The sequence below is a fragment of the Mixophyes fleayi genome, chromosome 5 (assembly GCF_038048845.1).
Source record: "Mixophyes fleayi isolate aMixFle1 chromosome 5, aMixFle1.hap1, whole genome shotgun sequence".
Taxonomy (NCBI): Eukaryota; Metazoa; Chordata; class Amphibia; order Anura; family Limnodynastidae; genus Mixophyes; species Mixophyes fleayi.
In genome coordinates, this window is record NC_134406.1 from 171,814,824 (window position 1) to 171,838,283 (window position 23,460).

The 23,460-nt window shown below is 39.8% G+C and overlaps 1 protein-coding gene across 4 annotated transcripts in view; it reads left to right on the forward strand.

The window, feature by feature from the left end:
- The first annotated feature begins 12,709 nt into the window (after positions 1-12,709).
- Positions 12,710-23,460, forward strand: part of RREB1 (ras responsive element binding protein 1) — a 66,299-nt gene continuing 55,548 nt past the window's right edge. For all 4 annotated transcript variants that reach the window (XM_075213023.1, XM_075213026.1, XM_075213024.1 and 1 more), the window contains exon 1: positions 12,710-13,066. The gene's annotated coding sequence lies outside the window, so the exon portion shown is untranslated. The remainder of the gene's footprint in view (positions 13,067-23,460) is intronic.

Consider the following 23,460-nt stretch of genomic DNA (forward strand, 5'->3'; position numbering starts at 1 on the left):
ACAGTAAACAATAAAAACTATTCAATTAATGTCACCTGTTAATAATATAGTCATTAATGACAAAACATTTAAAAAATAAAAAAATAATGTTTTATAGTTGTTCCTGATTGCAAACACATGTTCTAGCATGCACACTCGGCCATCATCACTAGTAATCGGCACTTAGACCAGACCTGTAGCTGGTGCAAGTGATATGACTGAAAGTCACGTTCCTTAGAGATGCCCAAAGCTTGAATTGGTCGCTGCTGCTTGTGCTCAAGTTTGGCACACCCCTCCCTGTTTAATCCCTGAAATCGTAGCCTGTAGTAAGTGTCCTTTGCGCTTGAACATGAAAACATTGCTGCGTTTCAAGGTATCTATGGGGACAGCGAAAATGCCATATTTATCAACCTCCAAAATTTGGAGCTTAACCCCGACAGCTAACACCATCTTCAGATGTCATTAGTTGTTCTATCCAATGGGGAGAGCATTGCAGAGTAGGATCTTTGTATCCTTCCATAACAGGCAGCTCCTCACCATCGCAATAGATTATTCACCAGGACAGACTCCTATCAGAACCGCTGCCCAGCTAACCATGTTAATAAATTTCCACATTAATTAATTTCTTTCAATTGCGATAAGAAATGATAATTAATATAAGCAATATGTGATGGGCCATAGATAGACCCCATAGTCTCTTTATCAAGCTTAAAGCAGCGCCCGCTTCCAGAACCTCTGTGCTTGCAATGAACATAAGAGATATAAGCTGCCTTGGAGCAAGCATGACTATAACATTGAAGCCGGTGTGCAGTATTTCATTATCGTGGAAATCAACATGCAAAGTTTGCTTTAGGGAACTCTGTATTTTTTAACACCTACATATGACAAAGTACAATGTAAAAAAATACTTTTGTACAAACTTGAAAGATTCTCTTTTGGGAGACAAGCAAATTCATTAATAATACTTTCATGAACCACGTGTGTCCTTTGTGCCCTCCCATCTTCTGCTCTTTAGGATGGTAACACCTCTAACAGAGTCTTGCAGTGTTTAAGGACAGCCATGTTTTAGAACAGCCACATGTCGCTGTCATTATACACTGCAGAACTCTTGTCAGATGGTTCCTGCAGTGTAGCAATCATAATCCCTATAGCCCCCATTCTGGTATAAAAACAGTAAGAAAAAACAACCAACTATTCAGTCTAGTGTATAGTCACACTCTTAGTTGTCCAGCAGAAGATAGACCTCCTGATGTTGTGGGGTACCCCAGAGACGCCCTACATAACAAGAGAGGACAGGGTAAAGTGTAGTGTGACATTGGGAGATATTTTATTAGAAGGATCACTAGTTCTTTGAGTATAGGTACTTGTGTAGCATTCTGTAATCAAAGTTAAAAAACATTAATATAAACCTAATATAAAAAAGTTTTATTATTGTGTACTTGGTCAATAACGGAGAACAGGGGCATTGCCATGGACAAACCTCAAACCTCGGCCTGTCCATGGAAAGTATGATTTGTTGTTGTATTATCACTATATGTACAGATCCGTTGTGTCTATAAGTGTCCAGCCCAACAGTTTGGTTTCTCTTGATGGCACCTCATGCTGTGATCACTCAAGGGAACAGACTTTCTGAGTTGTAGAGAGCACTACCTACTAATTAGCTATAACAAAGCAAACTATTGTATTGCAGCACAGCAAAGTGAATTGTAACATGTTATTGAGGCAACCAGAGCAATGTTATAGATACATCAACTGGTGCTCTATTGATGTTAAGCCTAACAATAAAACAGCAAAAATGTACAATGTTGTGCAAAAAGCTAATTTAAAAAAATGTATAAGAAGTGAACACTTGTAATATGCATGGATATGCATAAATGTAGATCATGCACAATTTAATATAGTTCTGCAAAATTCTACCTAGTCAAGGCATCATTAAAGGGCCACTTAATATGAATAAGTGGCTGCTATTAAACCACTATAAATCGCCGTCCCAGAACTTCTGCAGCACAACGATTCTCATTCTGCCTCCCCGCAAATCTCTGGTTTAGAGACTGGAAGAGTGACAGGCAGTTAACATTAGCACTGATGCAAAAGTGGAAACAGCTTCATTGTAGACCTGGTGGTGTTACCCACTGCTGCTTCTTATGGAAGCCCTGCACAGCCAAAGGAGCAGGGGCAGAAGTAAATTTATAACTGGATTACGATACATTATTTTTATATATAGTGGTCCGTCAAATGACACACATACAATCATCACACATACAAAACTGGGTAGGTAGCAAAACGTATACCAGTGGAATATATGCAGTGACGGTAAATCAAATTCAGCAAGACTGTCTCTAGAAATGTAAGTTTGTTTATTAAGGTTGAGGGAATCATTAATTATCTGTTTCCAATTATTAATATTTTGATAGTAATATCCTTTTTAAAAAATGTAAAAAAAATATACCATTATATTAAACTAACTGTAACAAAACTGACTTGGCTCTTGCCCATTGTGAATTTTCAGTTAAAAGACAATTGTTAGCGTTAACGGGGAAAAACGAGCGCTCAAAAAATCTTAGCGTTAATACGGTAATTACTCGCTCAATTTCAGCTCACCGGGGAGCGGCGAGCTGAAATTCCACGAGTAAACTACCGTATTAACGCTTTTCTCGAGCAATATTACCGTATAAACAGTAATATATTTTTTGAGCACTCGTTTTTTCCCGTTAACGCTAACAATTGAATACCCCCCAAAAAGTATGTATAAATGGGCATCTGCAAAGGAATCTGCTAGAACTCACCTGACAATAGGGATCATGAACCCATAGGAAGAACAAAACTTGCCTATACGCAAAGTTTTTTTTCAAACTGATGTGTAATCTTGGCCGTTACTTCAGTGCTGGACAAAATTGTGTATGATTCTGGACCCAGTCAGATCAATGAGTCAGTACGATATGTCGAAGAGAAATGAAAGACGTGCATCCATTTACACCAATAGAAATGACTCTCAGAAGTTAGGTGCCAGGAGTAATAATTTAGGCACATTGGCTACGTAGCGTCTAGTAATTGTCCAGCCTTGTACCACTGCATACAATGAGTTGGTTCTGTCTGCTTAATTTCAATAGGAAATAATGCTAATAGATAAGATCATAACGTATAAGACAAAATATATTGTCAATACAAACTCCAACTTTTACATACATATTTTAGTGCAGAGTTTAGGAAGTTCTTGAACCAGCTACAGGTCTGGTTTAAGTGGCGATTACTAGTGATGACAGCTGAACATGTGATTGCGATCAGGAGCAACTGTAAAAATGCATGTACAATAGTCATTCATAAAAGCCTAATAAATGTATTTTATGGACAACTTTTTTTTTTTTTCATTAATGACTATATTATTAACAGGTGACAATCATTGAATAGTTTTTTTTTCTTTCAAGACTTTATATTCCATATACACATCCTGCAATGTATTGTCTGTTAAGGCAAAGCAGACCTAGACCCATGTTAATCAACAGATGTATCCAGGGGTGGATTGGGAACTTAAAATGGCGCTGGAAAAAATTCTTGAAGTGGCCTCACGTGGGCGGGACACAAAACAACTAGTGTAGGTGGGGCTAACACCGAAGTAGGCGGGATTTAGAACTACTAGAATTTGGTTGTAGTAACATTTAGGAAAACCTAGATGTGATGACTTAAGACACAGTAGGTCATCTCTAAAACAATACAGGGGAAAAGCTGCCAGTCGTGTGTTGTAAACAATGCAAAAGCATTCACTTATTTTTATAACTAATATATGTCTCCGTGCTACAATTTGTTTAGTTGCCTATTAACACAGCCTTCCAATATCCCCTTCATAGAAAAATATCTGACTTTGGTTAATAAGTTTAACTATTATGAAACCTGATGGCACAATCGTATTAGATCAGTCTGTCAGAGCAGCATGTGACATCCTGAAATGCAAACGACCAGTCAAGTCTCCCTCTGTTGTGTGTAATATAAATAAATATATATATATATATACATACACACTGTGTGTTTCAAGAACTGCATTTAATATTATCCTTATAATAAATGGCTTTCCAGGTGCAAAAAGATGAAATGCTTCTACCATCTGCACCAATACACTTCTTTGCAACAATTGTGTATGAGCCCTAAATGTGCCCAGTGTTTGGGAGGCGGTTTGAAATAATAACAGTACAGGAAGGGTTGGCAATGGGATCAGTACAGTGGGGGCTGACAATGGCGTAAGTGAAGGGGAGAGCTATTACAAGGGTTTGCTGGTGATATAGTAAGTGCACAGGAGGCACTAATATTAACTATATTGTCAGTGCAATGGTGGCTGGCCATATTTTCAACAAAGTGATCTGAGAATGGGACCAGTGCAAGGTAGAAGGCAGGCAACAGGATTAATTCAAGAACCACTAATGTATCACCAGAGCTGGAATAAGGCTCTGTGGGACCCAGGGCTCTTAAGACAGGGGGTTATCATTTTAGAAACCTTTTAGACAAATACACAGGCAATACTGTGTGCACTACTGTAAGATGCATGCAGCTCTGCCTTCACTAGTAGTACAGTAGACATACCTTACAACTGTCCTTGTTGTCAGATCAAATCCTGAGTAAGCGAGACAGTTACCCAAATTCGGAACTGCCCCACCAAATTCAGGACAGTTGGCAGACTGTCCTGCTCTCTCCTACCTGTTATTGTTACTTTCACCACCTGTGGCTGCTGGTGTCTTTAGCTCATTTGCTGGCTGGATCCTGGAAGGTTGGGGGCCCTATTTGTAAAAAAAAAAATTGGTACATGAAAATTACAAAACTCCAACTAGCCCCAGCATTAAATTAATAGCACTCACATTTAATAATTAGGCCTCTCTCCAGCCCCAACATTGAAATAATAAAAGTCCCATTTAAAATATAAATCTTCCTCCTTCCAAATAGCCTCAGCAATAAATTAATATAATTTACGTTTAATAAATATAACCATTTCCCATAACCATCCCTGGCATTAAATAATTCATATTCACATTTAATAAATAGCTCTTCTCCCCAAACTCAGTCCCACATTCAATAGCACCAAACCACCCAGTATTAAAAGTCCCTTCACCTCACCTTAAACTAATAGCACCCATTAGTAAATTAAATAGCCCCTCCATCAGCCAACAAATAAATTAATGGCACCCACCATTAAATAATTAGCTCCGACCCACAGTCCACCATTTAATAGCCTACCTCCCACCCAAATGACAGTAGAGACCACCCCCCAAAAAATTAATAGCATTTATGTTTAATATACCTATATCCTGCAAGCATTACTGCCATTAAATAATTAATATTTAATAAATAGACCTCATTCTCCCCAAACATCCCCAAATTCAATTAATAGCCCCCATACCTCCCAAGGATTAAGTTAAAAGTCCCATCACCCCATCTAAATTAATAACCCCACCAATAAATTAAATATCCCCACCATCACCAAACAAATAAAATAGCACCCATTAATTAGCCACCACCATTAAATGAATAGCCTACCTCACACCCATGTTATATTAAGACCCCCCCACTCAATTCTTTCACACATTATTGTAACATAGCAGCCCACCCTTATCTCAGACAGTATAGTAGCATAGCAGCCCCCCCATCACTCATACAGTAAAGTAGTATAGCATAGTATACTATAGTACAGCAGCTCCCTCCCCCAGTATAGTAGTGTAGTATAGTATAGCAGCCTCATCCCCCCTCAGTATAGTATAGCAGCCTTATCCCCCCCTCAGTATAGTATAGCAGCCTCATCCCCCCCCTCAGTATAGTATAGCAGCCTCACCCCCCCCCCCCTCAGTATAGTATAGCAGCCTCATCCCCCCCTCAGTATAGTATAGCAGCCTCATCCCCCCCTCAGTATACTATAGCAGCCTCACCCCTCCCTCAGTATAGTATAGCAGCCTTACCCCCCGTCAGTATAGTATAGCAGCCTCATCCCCCCCTCAGTATAATATAGCAACCTCACCCCCCTCAGTATAGTATAGCAGCCTCATCCCCCCCTCAGTATAGTATAGCAGCCTCATCCCCCCCAGCTCAATATAGTATAGCAGCCTCACCCCCCCCCAGCTCAGTATAGTATAGCAGCAAGCCCTTCCCTGAGGATAGGATATGAGCCCCTCCCCCACACTTACCTTGTTTGAGCCATGTATTAGAGACTCCTCTCTCCGGATCGCTCGCTCGCACATGGGCCGGCACCTGTCATGTGGTGCTCGTCCCATGTGATATTCTGATTATACTGCGACTGGATGAGGCTGAATATAGGAGGAACAGATGATCCGCAGCCACCACGCTGTCCCTGCACTGCCAGAGGGAGGAAGCAATTAACTTTAAAAAAAAATACCCAGCCCCGTAGCGGCCTCACTTGTCATCGGCCTACCTGGAAAATTCCTGGTAAGGCCTATGACCAATCTGCCCCTGGATATATTTTTACATCTGCTCCTTGCTGAATATGGATGTGTGTGTGCCTGATTTACATGCGCTTTTAAAAAAAATGGACAATACGTTCATTTTGCATTCCTTGATGAATTAGGACCGTTAGTATCTTACAGAAGAAAATGCAGAAATATATTTAAATATTGATAATAAGAAATATCTTCAAACTGGTTAAATGGTAACTGTGTATCGAGTTACTAAAACTGCACTGCACCTAGTAATGGTAAGGCACAATGGGGTGTGAGCGGGAGGACCATTGTATTTTTCCCAGGAGGAGCCATAGGAAAAATGGCTGCATGTAGCAGCCCTCGGGGGGTGAGCGTGTAGGCTGCACTGACACCATTTACTAAGAGGTAATGCAGCAATAAAGATGGACTAACAGTAAAATTAGTCTCTCTGATATGCACAGAGTACATGTAGGAGATATAGAACATACTTGCCAACTCTCCCGGAGAGAGGGCAATTCTCCCGATTCCCGGGCGACGGTGGAAATTGAATGGGGGAGGCATTATGGCCCCGCCCCCTTGTTTTATTGGATGGGAAAAGTGGTGACAGCTTTGGGGGCGTGGCTAACGGCGCAATTCTTCGAGCCCCGCCCCCACATGCCCACCTGACCCCCGGACCTCCCGGAACTTAACCTGCCAATGTTGGCAACTATGATATAGAAGTGTGATTCAGGCCACACACATGCAGACTTGGTCTGTCAGTTTTGCTTTATATTTAATTACTGAATGGATTGCCAGATGGAAGAAGTTCAGATTAATTGGAAAGAACACTCAGAATGAAAATGGTTTCAAAATAAGTTTTATTTTAAAAAAAGGTATTGTTTGTCTCTAACTTTCCTGTTCATTTGAGTATGATTCCTTTTATCACCAAGTGTCACTTTGACAATCATGCACATATGCGTTGCACTTATTTTCTTACAGAAAGCAGCCATAGATTTCAAACCAGAAATGACACTTTCTAAAACTCTATGTAGTTCTGAAATATACAATGTGTGCCAAACTTTTCAGGTTAGGAAAGATCCCAGATGTTTACTTCCAGCTAGATATTTCAAGGAGTGCCAAATATATTTAAGATATTTCTTGGCATTTATTTTGGTGCAGGGAAGGAGTTGAAAAGCTGTGTTTTGCCACAATTAACTCTGCATCAAAACATTATTTATATTAATAGTTTTCAAGCGGTTTGTGTGCCACATCCTTAAACGCACAAAATCTGTTGTCTGCACTATGCCAAATTCTATATGGTACAAAATGTTAGTAGCACTAGTCAGGACATGGCCTCAAGTCCCTTCCAAATGAACAAGCAGTAGCAACGCCATATTCTCCACCTCTTCCTTACTTTCTAATAACAACTTATTAATTATTATCATTATTATTATTATCCTTTATTTATATAGCTTCAGTATATTACGTAGAGCTTTATAGTGAATGCATATCATTCACATCGCTTCCTGCCCTAGTGGACCTTACAGTGTAAATTCGCTACAATGCCTCCACCCCACCCCACCCCTCACACACACACACACACACTCACACACACTAGGGCAAGGGTTGGCTGGCCTGGGGGGCAGTGGGGCATCGCCCGCTGGACTGGTCCCATAGTAGGTGACCTGTTTTTTTCCATAAAATGTTCCTAATAGCATGTTGAGCTGAGTCTCGCACCCCAGGGCTAATATTTTCCAGCCAGTCCCTGAATAGGTCCAGTTTTTTGGAGTGTGGGAGGAAGTTGGAGCACCTGAAGGAAACCCACACAAATACAGGGAGAACATACAAACTCCACAGAGATAGTGCCCTGGTTAGAATCAAGACCAGGGCCTCAACACTGTGAGGCAGCAATTTAATCAGGAATGGAGCAATGATAATTGTAATGAATGATGCAAGTTAGCACATAACTACATTAGATTGTGCTGTGTGCACTGTACATGAGTGTTATGTCCCTGAGTCTATCCAACACAATATGATCTGATTCAGGATGTGCTGTTCTCTTCAATTCCTAGTGTTCCATCTGTACAAGTTAATCCATATGATAAGGGATCTTGTAAATATAAATATAAAGTATACAGGTACATTTTTGACAAACTGAACAGACCATGGGGTAAATGTATTAACTTATTATTTTTTCAACTCTCCGCTGTTCGCCGAGTTTGCGGTGAAAATTTATGCCATTGCCGCTTTAAGTTTTCACTGCAAACTCACTGAATAGCGACAAGTAGAAAAGATCGTAAGTTAAAACATTAACCCCATGACAGAATCTGATTGAGTGTGTGGTCATCATTCAACCGCACTTCTTGTTCACAATAGGGTCCAGCCTTTTAGCCCAAGCACTAGTAGATTATTATTATCCTTTATTTATAAGTCACCAACATATTACGTAGCACTGTACATTGAGGACGTCATTAAAAATTAATAACATATCATATATTTATAAAACATACAATGAGATGAAACAGAATGTAAATATAGCCCTGCCCAAATAATGAGATTACAATCTAAAGGGCATATTCTTTTGTTGAATTTCCCCACGGCGTTAAAAGTATTGCCGTTATTACGGTAATACTAAGCCAGATTTCAGCTCGCAGCTCCCTGAGCCGCGAGCTGAAATCCAGCGTGAAAGGTACCGTAATGACGGTAATAGTGTGCGCGCCACGATACTTTCGCCAGTAACACCAACAACTGAATATGCCCCTAAGAATTAAATCTGCTAGTTGGAAAAGTGTGTGGCTGCTGAAAAGTGGAAGCGTTACCAACCATCAATATTAAAAGAGCCATTGGTGACTGAGATTTCTGTGCAGCATCAGGTGCTGCGGTACGGTTACAATGAGGAGAGTTAGGGGAAGGGTAAGACATGAAAAGGTTACTTATCATTGTATAAATGTTAAGACCACCTTCTTCCTCTGCATAAGGTATTTGCTCATGAGATGAATGGGTACTGTGGTTATTTGACAGCTCCAAGTAACTGTATGCTCTATTTTTCTATAGCATCATGGACACTGCTGGACACAGAGCCAGGACTCTTGCTCGCCATAATCCCAGAAGCTGTGGCAACAATTCCTGCTACCAAGGAGGCTACGGAGATCAACAAAGGAGGAACAGAGATGGCAACAACAATGACACTTGAACTCTCTGTGTCCAGGAGCTGATCCAGATCTTCCCAACAGCCTTGGTGTTGGTGTGATGAGACTTCTCAACATCACAATTTGTAACTGTTTTATATATGTGATAAGATAATTATGTGGGAGGTATGCGAAGAGTTGATCCATATTTCATCCATCAATAACTGCCATCTGCATGAATGAATCCTTCTGCGTTGCCACACACATGTTTGACTGCACTAGACATAAATCCAACTACTTTTATGCAGTATATTTGTGAATGTGATTAATAACTTTTTTATGCAATGCAACAAAATATTTTCGATTTGGTGGTCTTTTAATGGACATGAGAAACAGTTATGTGTATTTTTGATACAATGTTATTCCCATAGGAAACTGCAAACAGCATTACCAAGCAGGCGGTAAAATGATCCAGTTCGTCCAATATTTCTAGGAAAAATAGTACCAGGTCTAAAAGTTTCAGATCACGTTACAAACTTTCTAAAAGTTCCAGGTTGTCAAAACTCACCCCTGTAGTTAGTGCTCTGCGCAGGTACAAAAGGCACACACAACCTGAAAGAACTCTAACTTTGTGCATTGGAATGCCTTATTTCAGTGGCAAACGCAGGATTTGTAGAGGGGGGTTTCCACATCATGCGGCCAGTAGGCGTGACAAGCATGCATGGGGGCGTGTCTATAATATTAGACAGTGCTTGGCTGCTCTCCAACTCTTCCTATTCCCATAATATACAGGGGCATTGCTTCGTGCTCTACTGTTAGGTGCATGAAGCTCTCCCTTTTCAAGCAGAGCCGTGTGAAGCGGGGGCAGGGTCCAGTCACCTCAATTATACAGTGCCCCAGGCTTGGAGGGGGTTTCCAGGCACTAGGAACCCCCCCTCCCCCCGCCGGTTTGCCTATGTATTTACATATTTATTAAAACCAGTGGTTCTTAAACCAGTTCGCAATAAAGCAACCACTGAAATACAACAGCATTTGAATGTCTAGAGCATAAACTGTTCATTCTGCTCCTCACATTATATCACTGCACCTGTCACATGCAGCATGCCCTTCACATGCATCTCCTTAAATATTCAGTGCTGTTGTGAACATCCTCTTAATCTGATTGGATACAGATTGTTGTGTATCAAACCACTTCAACACTGGGGACACAGACAAGCAGGAGACTGATAACAGAAAATGTGCTCTGACCCTAGTCAAAAGCATCTTAAAAATTTGTGCACAAATGACTGCTAAATATGTACTAGATGGAAAAACTTGTTTTCTTGGTTTAACTAAGTTTGCTTTCAAGGATAAATATTGTGCGTTACTAGGCCCCACGCCTGATAACTTCAGATAACTTTTGCTACTGGGGGTATATGAGATGCAGCAATCTGCTCCAGATTTTCAAATTAATGAGTTTAAAGACTGGCTCTATAAATATCTTTATAACTTTATTACACAAGGATTTCTCAAGTTATGGCCTTGTTTCTGTTGCACCTGTTAACCACTTATTGTATCCGACCACATCATGTGTCACTATCCCTAAAAACTGGAAGAATGTGTGCTGTTACTTTCCACTCATTATGATAGGGTAATGTTAACAATTATTCCATGATTATTAGTACTTTTATATGACATATCTTCTGTATATGTGTGTGTAACATGGTCATTATTAAAACAAAATAGTCATATTCTTTTAAAATATCAAGCTCAAAATTGTTGGACGTAGAACATTAGTTTCCAACTGCACAGGTCCAATTGCCAAGCGAAGCATCACAGGTAAGGTGAGGCGAAGCAAGACCTGGGCTGTCTCCTCTACCATTGCCAGAAAGTCTCACTCCTTTATTTGCATTAATATAATTAACTCTCCAAGTTCTGGGTGATGGAACTAACTTGTTGAATATGTTTGCAACTTGCTGGATTTGGATTTGTGATGTGATTTCATTCAGTAGCAGCCTGTGAATTGTTGGATGACCTTATATACTCAGATATATTTATGTTTTTAAGTTGCATTTAATTAGGCACCTGTGACCAATTTCTAACCCTTTCAGTTTAGCAGGTGTAATTCATTACTAGAAGGGTCAGTTTAAGTAGGCAAAGAAAAGTTGTATGGTAGTTGTAAATCCGCGTTTGAGATGTGAAGTGCCTCACCCTGCGAGAACAATGATAGGATGCTACTTTGTTGCAACAGGCAGTTATAGAAGAAGCAGCCACAGCAGGCTCAGTAACACGTCCCCAGGAGATGAAACACGTGATGGTTTCTTTTATCAGGGAGGGAGGGAGAGAGGGCGCATGAGAGGGAGAATAAGTAAACTGCAAAAGAAAAAAAAAAAAGTGAAAAGTCCCTAACCTGCTCTACCTGCCTCCCCAGGTTCCTCCTCCACCATCCTCCATAGAGGTCAGCTGATCTGCTCTGATCCACTTGCTGCTCTTGAGGAGCAAGTGTGGAGGAAGGAGAGATAACGTGAGACCTGTGAACTTTGCACATCCAGACAGAATTCTTTTCCTTTACACAGCTCTTCCTCTCATGCAACGCTGTATGGTCTCCGCCCTGCTCAACCTTACCTGCAAAAACACCTCATAAGGCTATCAGCAGAGGGAGGTGCAGCCCACTCCCCTCCACAGTATCCTGTGCACATCAGTCAGGGACCACTCACCTATTTCTACAGGAAACGTGGATGGTTTTTGCTGTTCATGTCAATATATTTTGACCTTTGTAGTGGTGACATTTTACACAGAGCTTTCAATCGAGTGGAGCAGCACAGAGATACATTGCAGCTTTTCACAGGCTTTATTGTAAAAAAAAACAAAACAAATCACCATAAAGTAGTCTGTTTATTGCTCCCTTATTAGCTTTTTATTAAATAACTTTTTTCTCAGCATTATCCAAAATCAACAGGTAGTTGTAGTGATGTCAATGCCAATACACTTATTTTATGACGTGCCTGCCTCATTAGCAAGGTTTTCGCCATTATCATTTAAAAGCCTGATAATGTTGTGATGAAATGGAGCAAAGTTAAAAGAAAAAAAACTTTTACAAAAAAAAAAAAAAGTTGTGACCCAATGTTAGAGATGATGTTGCTTTTTTTTTTTCCCCTCCCCTCCCCCACCTCCTCCTCTCTCCTCTGTCTCTCCGCCCTCTTGACTCTCCTTCCCCTTCCTTGTTAAAGTCTCTCTACCAACCAGCTTTGAGCAGCAACAGCAGCAGCACCAAGAGCAGCATTTTGCCTGCAGGACCTGATGCTCATCCATATTAAACTGGCTGAGCTCAGGAATCCAGCCAGATCATCTCCTCCTAGAGCAAAGTTTATTTTTAACTAGCGAGCACCACCAGGTCCTGGATGGTGCTGCTGTTAGCACTGTGGCCTCACGTAGAAAGGACTATCAAACTTTCCCACTACCACACTAGAAAAAAAAACTTTATTTTTTAACTTTTTTTTTTTTTGGCCCATTTTTTTTTGTACTTCACTCCCTGATTACTACTTGATCTTCCTGGTTTGCAACAAATGAGATGAAGACATCCCTCCTAAGGTAAGTTTAAAACAAAGTTTTGTAAACCTATTTAAAGTCTATTTTTTGCCTTCTGCTGTGCATCCCTTAACCCCTTCACTTCCAGAAACGTAAGTGTAGATGTGTGATGGGGTTGTTAGATCGTACAGATGGGGATAGTTTAGCTTCTCTGCCTTTCTGAGAGATCTCCTCTCCCTTTCCCTGTCTACGTCTATTGCATCCTCCATGTATCTTCCGTGCGTTCTCTGATACCACTTGCTGTGTGCGAGAGAGGTGGGGGGTGCATGACTGTTGGCCTTGACAAACTTTCCACCCCTGAGAGAGGATTGTTTTTTTTTGTCTTGTGGACTATGAGACACTTAAAGTAATTTAGTACGGACGTATTTTGTGCGTGGACATAGCATCTGTTCCGTGCTGAGTACAGTATGTAAAGTCTGTATCACACGTAGCAGGGACTAAGCCACGATCGTCGTCATGAGTACAGGAAGGAGACTGGCATCAAAGCAGAGATGGGGGGTGATGTTGTGAGTGGTGGGAGAAGGTAGCAAAACCTTTCATTTTTAAAGTTTGTTTTTGTTACTTTGCTGGAGCTTTAATAAGAACCCTGTTCCTTACTCCTCCTCCCAGCATCCATCTCTGCCTTGATGCTCGTTTGCTGAGCTGGTCATCATCCAGCACATCTTGTTGTCCAGAGAAAAGATCGCTTTAGTAGTAGTATTTGTTGACGCTGAAATGTGTATCATTAGGTCTGTGCATCCTGTAGGAAACTTTTTATTTAATTCTATTTATTTATTATTTTTTTTAAATAATAATATTTTTATTCTCTTGGCTGCTGACTTTATGACCCCAAGTAGATAACTAGTCCAGACTCGTCTCTTAGGAGACTGTGACCTTAATGGTTGCTAAGAATCAGGGCATTTTTTTGTCTTCTACTCCGGTGTGTCAGTGGTGGAGGAAGATAGAGATGGAGACTTTGAAACTAACACTCACTTTCTTGGCTGTTTGTTGGAAAGTTTCTATAGTTTTGCCAAGTTGATTTTTTTTAATTTTCCTGTTCTGGTTTGCTGTTGGGGGCACTGTCTTTATTTGATGAGGATTGAAAAACTTTTGTAGGAGTTTTTTTTTCTCTCTATTTCCTCTTCCTCCTCATGCACTGAAAAAAATGAGTGTGCTGCCATTAGGCTTGCTGGCTAATGTGTCATTTGTCATCTTTTACATATATTGTCTTGTGATGTATGCGTGTTGTTGTGTTTGTGGAGTGTGTGTATAGTTGATCAAATCCAGAATTTGCTGTTGGTGTATGTGCCTCTGTAAGGCATCCTTGATGAGTTATAAAAGGAGGAGGAGAAAGAGCATTTCTCCTGTTTCAGCAGATCTGTCCTCCCCTGCTCCTTACTGGTTAGGAGATAGAAGGAGCCCAGATCCGGATGAGCAGTTCACATTCCATTACGAAATTCTACACGGCTTAAGAGCCAGCACAGCAGCACCAACATACATACTGTGCACTAAGTTAGGGGAGGGAAGTGTATCTGATGGAGGGTACTCACTCTCTTCTCCCAACTTAACCCCTCTATTGCTGAGCCACTTCATGCCTGACACTCTGACCTCCATGTTGGCATGTGACATGCAATCTTGTTCTATTAAAGGGATAGCATGTAAAGTTATACAACCGTGTTAACTACCAGAATTATGGTATTCAAGTATATTTCTTATTAGCCTACATTAATAAAGGAATTTCCTTTAAAATACATTAACCTTAATTCATACACATCGCATAGGCTTCATTTAGCTTTGACATGAGTAGCACTGTAGATATATCATATGACCCACTTATAGTTTTTTACCCATTCCATAACTTAGTAGTTGACTGGTGAAGAGTCATTTGCTGCTGCGTAGAAACACATCCATCATGTTTCCTGGACAGTTCTGCTGTTTCATCTCTGACACACCTTTGCTAGAGTATGAGTTTTCAGGGAGCAAATTTTCCCTTGTTATATTTCTTGTACTGATGTACCCTTTCCATCAGTCTGGATTACATTGTACTTGTGCAACCTACTATCTTTTTTTCTTTACTTGTGTCAGGCAAGTCAAAGTCAGATGGTCTGAAGTTTGCATGTAACCCTTCCTTTGCCAGATGGAAGCTTAGATTATCAAGCCACTGAGTGCTTAATATGAGAGCATCAGCTGGTTTGTAGTCTGTCATCTTTGCTTCTAGCAGATGATGAGAAAGTATTCTTATTCCATTTACAAGTAAAATGTAACATATATAATGGGGGCATCTCCCTATTGGGCCGATCCCATAGTGCGCTACCTTGGGCTGGGCCACCTGAATTTTTTTTTATTCCTTTAAAATGATTCTAATAGGCTACTGAGCCGAGTCTTGCCCCCCAGGCTAAAATTTGCCAGCCAGACCCTGTTCTGAGTAGACTAGCTAGTCTGTGTTAGAGATTAGTTATGTCGTACAGCCTATAGCCTGTTTAAGTACATCGGTTGGTACATGGATGATCCTTTCAGTTTCAGAACAGTTTGCAGTCCATGAACTGCTTTCCTGCTCTGAATGAGTTACAAGTCTGCAGATTATTTTTTTTTCTCTGTTTGTTTTACATTTGTTGTAGGCATGCTGGGTGTGTGGAGGATGCTTCCATTTTCTCTGAGTAACCTGCATGTGTTGTACTTTCTGTACTGACCTTGTAGATATGTTGTTCTGCAGAATTGTGACACTTTTACTAAAATAAGTGAGCAGCTGTAGGTGGAGACTGAGTTTTGTGTGTGTACTTGTTTCAGGGTGAAATCCACAAACTTATCAGGTGTCCCTCCTAGTGTTTTAACCTGGCTTTTTTTTTTTTTCATTTACAAGGACATTTAGGAAGGATTTTACATTTAAAAAGAGCAGTTGTGTTTGTTTCTCTATAGTGAAGAAAAACAAACAAAGTCCTTTTTAGATGGTGGTATTCATTATCCCTTTTAAAAGAAGGTGGTGCTCTGAAGGTCATTGGATAAGTGTTGCTAAGCAGCTAAACAGAAGTGAGCTAAAATTAACCCTCATATCTTGGCTAAAGGCAAGATGTATATATTTTTTTTAAATAAAAATGTTTAGTTGGTTAAAAATTATTGACTTGTGGCCATTGGTTAATAACTTTGATGCTTTTAACTGAAAACATGAAGTTTTGTCAGATGCTTCAAGTGGTCTGGTAAACATGTAGAGGTGAATAAACTTATGCTAGTAGCATTATTTAATATGTCACAAGGTGAGCGTTGGATGTATTCCATTTTGTTTAATTTAAATTACAAAAGTTGGCACTGCCCATGCTGACAAAGACGGCACTGGCATAATCGTGTATATGACATCTACGCCTCCTTACAACCAGAGAGGCAGAAGGGGTGGTCTAATGTTGGCCTCGTACAGTAAAGGGTGTGTTCATGCAAATCTGGCTGAGGCATATCGGCATACAAACATGTATATGCCTGTCAGTAGCCGTATCTTTTGCACCTGAAATTAATTAGAATCACCGCACAATATTATGCTGTTGTGTTGTTGTTTTTTTGTATAATTAAAAAGTGGTATTCTGTTAATTTGATAACCATTCATGAGGTTAAAACATACTTGCCTACTTTTGGCACGTTGTATCCTGCAGAGCGGAGTGTCTAGAGGGCTGGCCGCGGTGAATCGCGTCATTTTGGCCGTTATGTCACGGGGGCGGGGCCAAAATGACGCAATTCACCGCGAATCGCGTCAATTTAGCCCCGCAATTGCGGGAGATTTGCCAGCTTTCCCGGGAGTCCGTGAGACCGACCCGAATTTCGGGAGTCTCCCGGACATTCCGGGAGAGTTGGCAAGTATGGGTTAAAATCTTATTGAAAGACATGCATCATGCAATATTGGAATATCAAGGACCGTTTTTGAAATGTTGGCTCTTGTGAAACGAACATGAGTGATACTGCTATTAGTGGTGCTTCTTGGTTTTTTTTGTGAGGCCTCTATAGTGATGGAGATGGAGTTTATTTTTAGGGGATTTAAAAAGTTAATATCCTAAATAACTCTTTGTCATACAATTAAAACCCCCACCCCAGCCCCCACCTCCCACTCCCAGCATTGAAGGAGTTAACCAGTTGTGTACAATGCAGACTGCTTAAAGGCAGACTTTGCCCACCAGGTTTATTACCTGCCAGTCTACAGAGACAAAAAAAGCAAAATGAATCATTGTTCTAACATGCTGTAAAGGGTGGGACATATTCCTGATCCTGTTATCTGCAATCAGGTAAAGGATGTATGTTTCCCAGAATAAGATGGAGGTATAGAGAGAGCAGGTCTTTTGAAAAGTGTCTTTCAGATCTCATGTCATTATTCCTGTTCATATAATTTCAAGCTCTTTCACACATTTGAGGTTTTCATCTGGAAAATTCTAAAAAATGGACGAGTAAAAAATCAATGGAACCATTTATTCTCTTACGTTGGCAAATGCAGGACGTTGAGATGGTTACCCTGCGTCAAATTTGTTTGAAAAATCCATTAATTTTGACACATTTTACTGCATTTTTCCTCCAATATATAGATCACATAAGTGTGAATAAGCTCTTGCAAATTTTTGCCACAAATGACAAAACGTTAAATTTTGCTGATAGAAGATGAGCTAGTAGCTACCGTATTTTATACTCCTCCCAGGACCATAGTTAAATTGGCTGTTTTGTTGTTGAAATGTTAAAAAAAACCAAAAACAAATGATCACATAGGGAAGATATGCTCATTAAAAGTGCTATTAAAAGTGCTTAAGCTGGGTACACACTACAGAAATTACGACCAACTTTTTATGCCGAGCAATTTTACATGCGATCGATGTTCCGATCGCTCGGTCCATGGACTGCATACACACTAGCCTTTTTTAGGACGATAAAGGGAAGAGCGGACGTCCCTTTAGCGACTTTTTACAGCCATGTTGTCGTGAGCAATGACTGTAATTTCATACTCACTGTTGTGGATCGGACAGAAGTTTATACACACTGCACAGCGGAAACGAGAATGAAACGAAAATATTAAACGGTACGACCAACCAAATGAGGCGATAATCGTCCATTTTGGCAGACTTTCGACCATCGTGTCACTGCACACACTGACCCGACTTTTGAACAAGCGGTCGTATGTCGGCTGTTTTAGCCGATTATTGGGCGAAAACAGTGTAGTGTGTACCCAGCTTTAGATGTACAGTAAATTTACAACCGAAGTACTATTGCTTTTGTTTTCTACCAATATCACAACCAGCAAATGGCAAACTTCTGTAAATTTTGTTTTGGTTCCAGTGGTGGTGTTCACATATATACAACCGGATACCAGGACCTTTTACTATATACAGTGTTCTAACTGTCTGCATAAGAGAACTCTGAAGCTGGGGCAAAAATAATGTAACATTTTGATATAAAGTTGTATTTGCTTAGTAAAAATAAAACCTGTAAAGGAATTGCATATGTTTTAAGTGCAGTGCTGTACAGTTGGAATCAAATGTTTAACTTAAAGTAGTTCACTGGTTGACTGTTCTTAAAGGTCAAATGAAGGTGATTCCAAAAGTCACCTTCCTGTAGATATGAATCCAGAAAACTGTGACTGTCTGTACCCTTTCCTTTAAATAGGTGTGAACACAATGTTATTCTAGAAATAGTATATCAGTAGGTTTCTGAAATGTAGTGGTAGCTGCATCCTTCTTTAATAATAGGCAAATTGAAGGAAATTTAAAATTTGTATCTCGACTGTTTGTATCCTCTAAGAGTATCTATGCAAACAAATGGGAGGAGATAACCTGAACACTACAAGATCAGCAGTTTAATTGGTTATGGCTTCAGCAACATTAATAATCTGATGTAAAAGGATAAGGAATGGGTGACGGCAGATGTGATATAATTGGAGATTAACAACAGACAATTCTTGAGAGCTGGATGATCTGCCTGTTTCCAGTTTCAGAGCCTAGTATTGCCTTTCTCGCCATTTCATTTTGGTTGTACCTTGGATCTAATATATATATATACAAACAAGTCTTTCCAGCTTTTAATTGTGACCCACATCTAATGTCATCATAATCTGCAAGTGTTCATATTTTAAGGAATATCTCATACTTGGATTATGGGATTGACATGTTCTATTGACTCCGGAACACTAAATAAAGGACTTTGACAGTTGCTCCTTATTGAGTTTGAGCAACAAAATGACTAAATGGTGTCTACAATAGAAAAGCAAAAGAGATGTAAAAAAAAAATGTTTGTTTTAAATGGAAACTGATTGTGCCCCCTTTTCCACGAAGTAGCTCCGTTGGTCATAGTTCCTACATTAAGATGCCCACAAGTGGATTCATTATCCCTGTTTCTGGTTACCCTATCTTACCTTCCTCACCCATGTTATGTAAATGATTAAAACTTTTGACATCTATTATCCTGTTTTCCCTGTGGGTTTCCAATTCCGAGTTATTGGGTCTTTGTTGCAGTCGTTATGGTGCTCTGGACGTTCCTGGGATAATATTTTGTTATTGGCATGTGAAAACTGTGACTCGCTTTTCTTCATAATAATATGTTATGGATTTTCGATTGTCTTTAATATAGAGAATTAAAGAAATGGAAACTGACCTCGGAAAATTTATCAGGATAAAATAAAGGGGAAGATGTTATATGCTAGGAAAGCTTGCAATCTAAATAGTATATGTAATAAAAAAAAATAAAAATCTGTATTTCTTGGTAGAATACAAGCATTCCGGAGTATCTTATTTTCTATGGAGCCTGTTAGCAGTCCCGCCATTAAACAAAGGTAGATTTCAGTGAAAAGGTGCCTCAAACAAAAGCAGTGGGTTATGGGTGGAGACTGTTTGCTCAGTGTGATTCAAATAAGAAAAGCTTTGAGAGCCTAAAAGCTTCAGTAGATTTTTACGGGCCAGGTATTTGAATACCATGACAAGGATTCACCTGCAGACTTTCATGATGTTATTGCAAATGGGGGCGGAGAAATTGAAACCCCCCCCCCTTCCCCGTCATGCAGTACTAGTTTTTATTTCTAAGTCAGTTTTGAGGTTGTGATATACATTTCTGAAGTGATGGACCTGGGTCATTTTAATTTTTGAGTTGCTTTTGATGCAAAGGTCATTGAATGTATGTCTGATGGCAATTTAGGATATATTGAGGAGAGATTGTACAACAGAAGCATCTTCACACTCTTTCAGGGTAATATCATTTTGTAGTATATGCGATAGATGCATGTTGCCTGCAGCTTTAAAAAGCTATGTTCATTTCACATTTGTAAATAAAGATAAAGGCAACTTGCTGGATCTTTGTCTGTAACAGATGTCCACCCTGTCTGAAACCATATTGCTAGATTAGCTTTAGACAGGGTACACGCCTGCATCCTCTTCAAGCTGCTGTTAACCACATGGTAACGTTTAGGACCTCTGGTTTCCATAGCAAACAGAGCAGCTGAAACGGAGAGCCTTGTGGATTTACCTGCTTCGCTTGTTGCCAAGGCTAATGATGCAATGAATTGGGATCCTCTTTTGTTAATTAAATTAAGTTTATGTCTTGAGACACTCACTCTAGAGGTAGAATGAGCTGGGATGTAGTTTCAACAATTGAATGCCCGTGTGTGATACATAGAATTTTAGTGATAGAAAATGCATACTAGTGTGAGTTTATTGCTCAAATTTATAATCGACCAAAAAAAAGCTGGCTTTCGTGGGATATAGAGGTCAGACTGCTACATTTTGTATTAAAAATAGCTCTTCATTTTTTTTTTAACTGATAATGAAACCTATATTTTTTTTTTTTTGTTGAATTAGAATTAAGATCAAAAGTGCACTATGAATGTCTTGCAATAGAAACCTGTTTGTGTAAGGCCTCCTAACTGGTGTCTTAAATGTCTTTTACAAGTGTTTTTGTTTATTTATTTTTAAAACAAACACTTAAACAAGTATGACACTCAGGGGCATATTCAATTGTTGTCGTTGTAGCCAAAATTAATGTGCCGTCCGCGTAAATACCGGCATTACGGTACTTTTCCCGCTGAATTTCAGCTTGCTGCTCAGTGAGCTGCGAGCTAAAATCCGGCTTACTATTACCATTATACCGGTAATAGTTTTTCCGCGGCGGAAACCGCCGAGAATTGACTATGCCCCTCGGAGTCATTGCCATAGCCACTGGTGTATTTCTTGCATTACAGCGGTAATTTTTGAAACGCTACTTGTTCCATCTTTTTGTGTTTGACATATTTAAACGCCTCCAGTGATCTTGCATATCAAATGCATTTGGAGTCCATAAGTTTTAGCCAGCATTAAAAAAAATAAAGACCAATGGATATGTGGCATTAAACCTAGAAATGTAGCTTGCAATCCGTTTTCCATTGCATTGATGATTTATATATACAAGGTTAGTGGTAGCGTGTGATGTCTTGTTCAACAGAAATTCCAGCGTTCCATTAAGCAGAGATGCACTCGGTTAGTATGATAATTCTACACACAGACTTCCATAAATACAAGAGCAGCCCATATGTAAAATCATGCAGAACATGATTGTACACATGGTTTCCAAATTTCTGATTAACCTTGTTTCTTTTGTCTCTTTTTCTATACCTTTCAATGTGAAGGCAATAACCGAGTACACAATCTTGAATGGCACCAATCTGGCTTCTAGCATTTACATTTGAAGGCGAATGTTATCTAAGCATAATAATGCATTCAAGCATGCGACAGGCATCCATTTTTCCCATTGCTTGCTTGGACAAGCTCTCCATGTATTGGCGTAATGATGGTCACCATACTCCTCCAGCTGTTAAAAGTACAACTCCCCCATGTAATCAGCTAATGTTTTTTCTTCTTTCCTTCAGTAAAACTAAAAAGGTGATGTGATTAGTGTATGTTTTTCCACTTGTAGTTGTATCCAAAACTGGAGAAATGTAAAGGCTGCAGGTGAACTGCTACTAAGAAGAATTTATGTATTTTATTTTCATTTTGTTATTGCTATGATGGTGGTAATTGGCTTTTAGCATAATATAGATCTTGATTGTATATAGTTTATTTGCTAACAGGCGAGAACCCAAATGCAACAATATTCCTTACCTATGTTGTTTAGGAAGGAGTCTTATAGATAAAACTCTGGTTGGATGCCCTTTTAATGGTTTTAAGCAAGTCACTACTGATTCCTAGCTGGATGTTGGATCACCATGCCTATTTCTTTCTTCAGAAACCTTGTTAGATGTCCTGCTGATGACTGACTAAAATATTTACTTGTCCACAATCTCCCCTACTGCTAGGCTGGCCCCGGCACCACTTACTGAGGGCTTGGTCTGAAACCAGAAACAAAGCTCGCCCTCCCACTATTGATAGTCTTTTATCTTCAGCATTTATCTGTGTGGCTGGTTTATAGCAAGTAACTGCCACAACCCTCCTCATTGAGTGTCTGCTGTCCCATCCTGGTCCAGGTGGATGTGCTGTGTGCAGGCATGTTCTAAATTCCTATCCCACAGCTAGCAGGAGAACCGAGGTCAGTGAAACATTGTCGCTGAGAAAGAGATGGATGGGGGCCTATTTATTAATGGCCCCATATGCCCCCTGTTAAATATCCTCCCTTATCGCAATTGGGATGACATTTCGCGGCCAAAAATCACCCTTGGACAACGCATCTGATAGGACACTGTCCCGACAATGACTGTCCTTACCTAACAACTCTGGGTTCTGACCAAGAATCTTTGTTGCGCATGTGCAAAGCCATTTTGCAATAGTTACTGGAGGACAGGAAGACTGCGGAGAGGAATCGAAGAGCCCTCTCCTGCAATGCTTTCCACCTAGTGTAGTATGGCTAATGTCATCTGGGTCAAACTCTGAAAAGCTAAGCTTTTCGGAGCTTCTTAAATTGGCCCACACTGCAGTCCCCATTAAAAATTATGCAGACTGCGGTTTAATGGTTTTTTTGGCTTTTTTTTTTCTTTTTTTCTTTTTGTTTTTTTTTATGCTTTTGTTAGAAAGAAGTGACACTTAAAAAATGCCTAAACCATGTGGAAAAAGCCGTTTCCCCATGGTTTATAGCTTGATAAATGGGACCCTTAAAATGTTGCTGATTCATTTGATAAAAATAAACGTAAAAATTATATTTACAACATAGCTCTTAAAAATTTTAAGTGATTTGTAACATAAAAATGACATTTTTAAAATGACACCATTTCCATGGAGTTTATCTGGATAGTCATGCTTCTAAGCAAGTTGGTTTTCTTGAAGAGGATGTTGGCCAGTAACTAATGATCTGGACCGCCTGTCTCTCTTCCTGTTTGGGAACTCATTTCCCTCGACGAGGACTTTTTCCTTCAGGACTTTTGATATAGAGATCCCACAACTTATTTCCTTGTATGTGTGTTTCTAAGCTTTAGAATGAATTGCTGTTTTTTTAAAAAGTAGTACTTA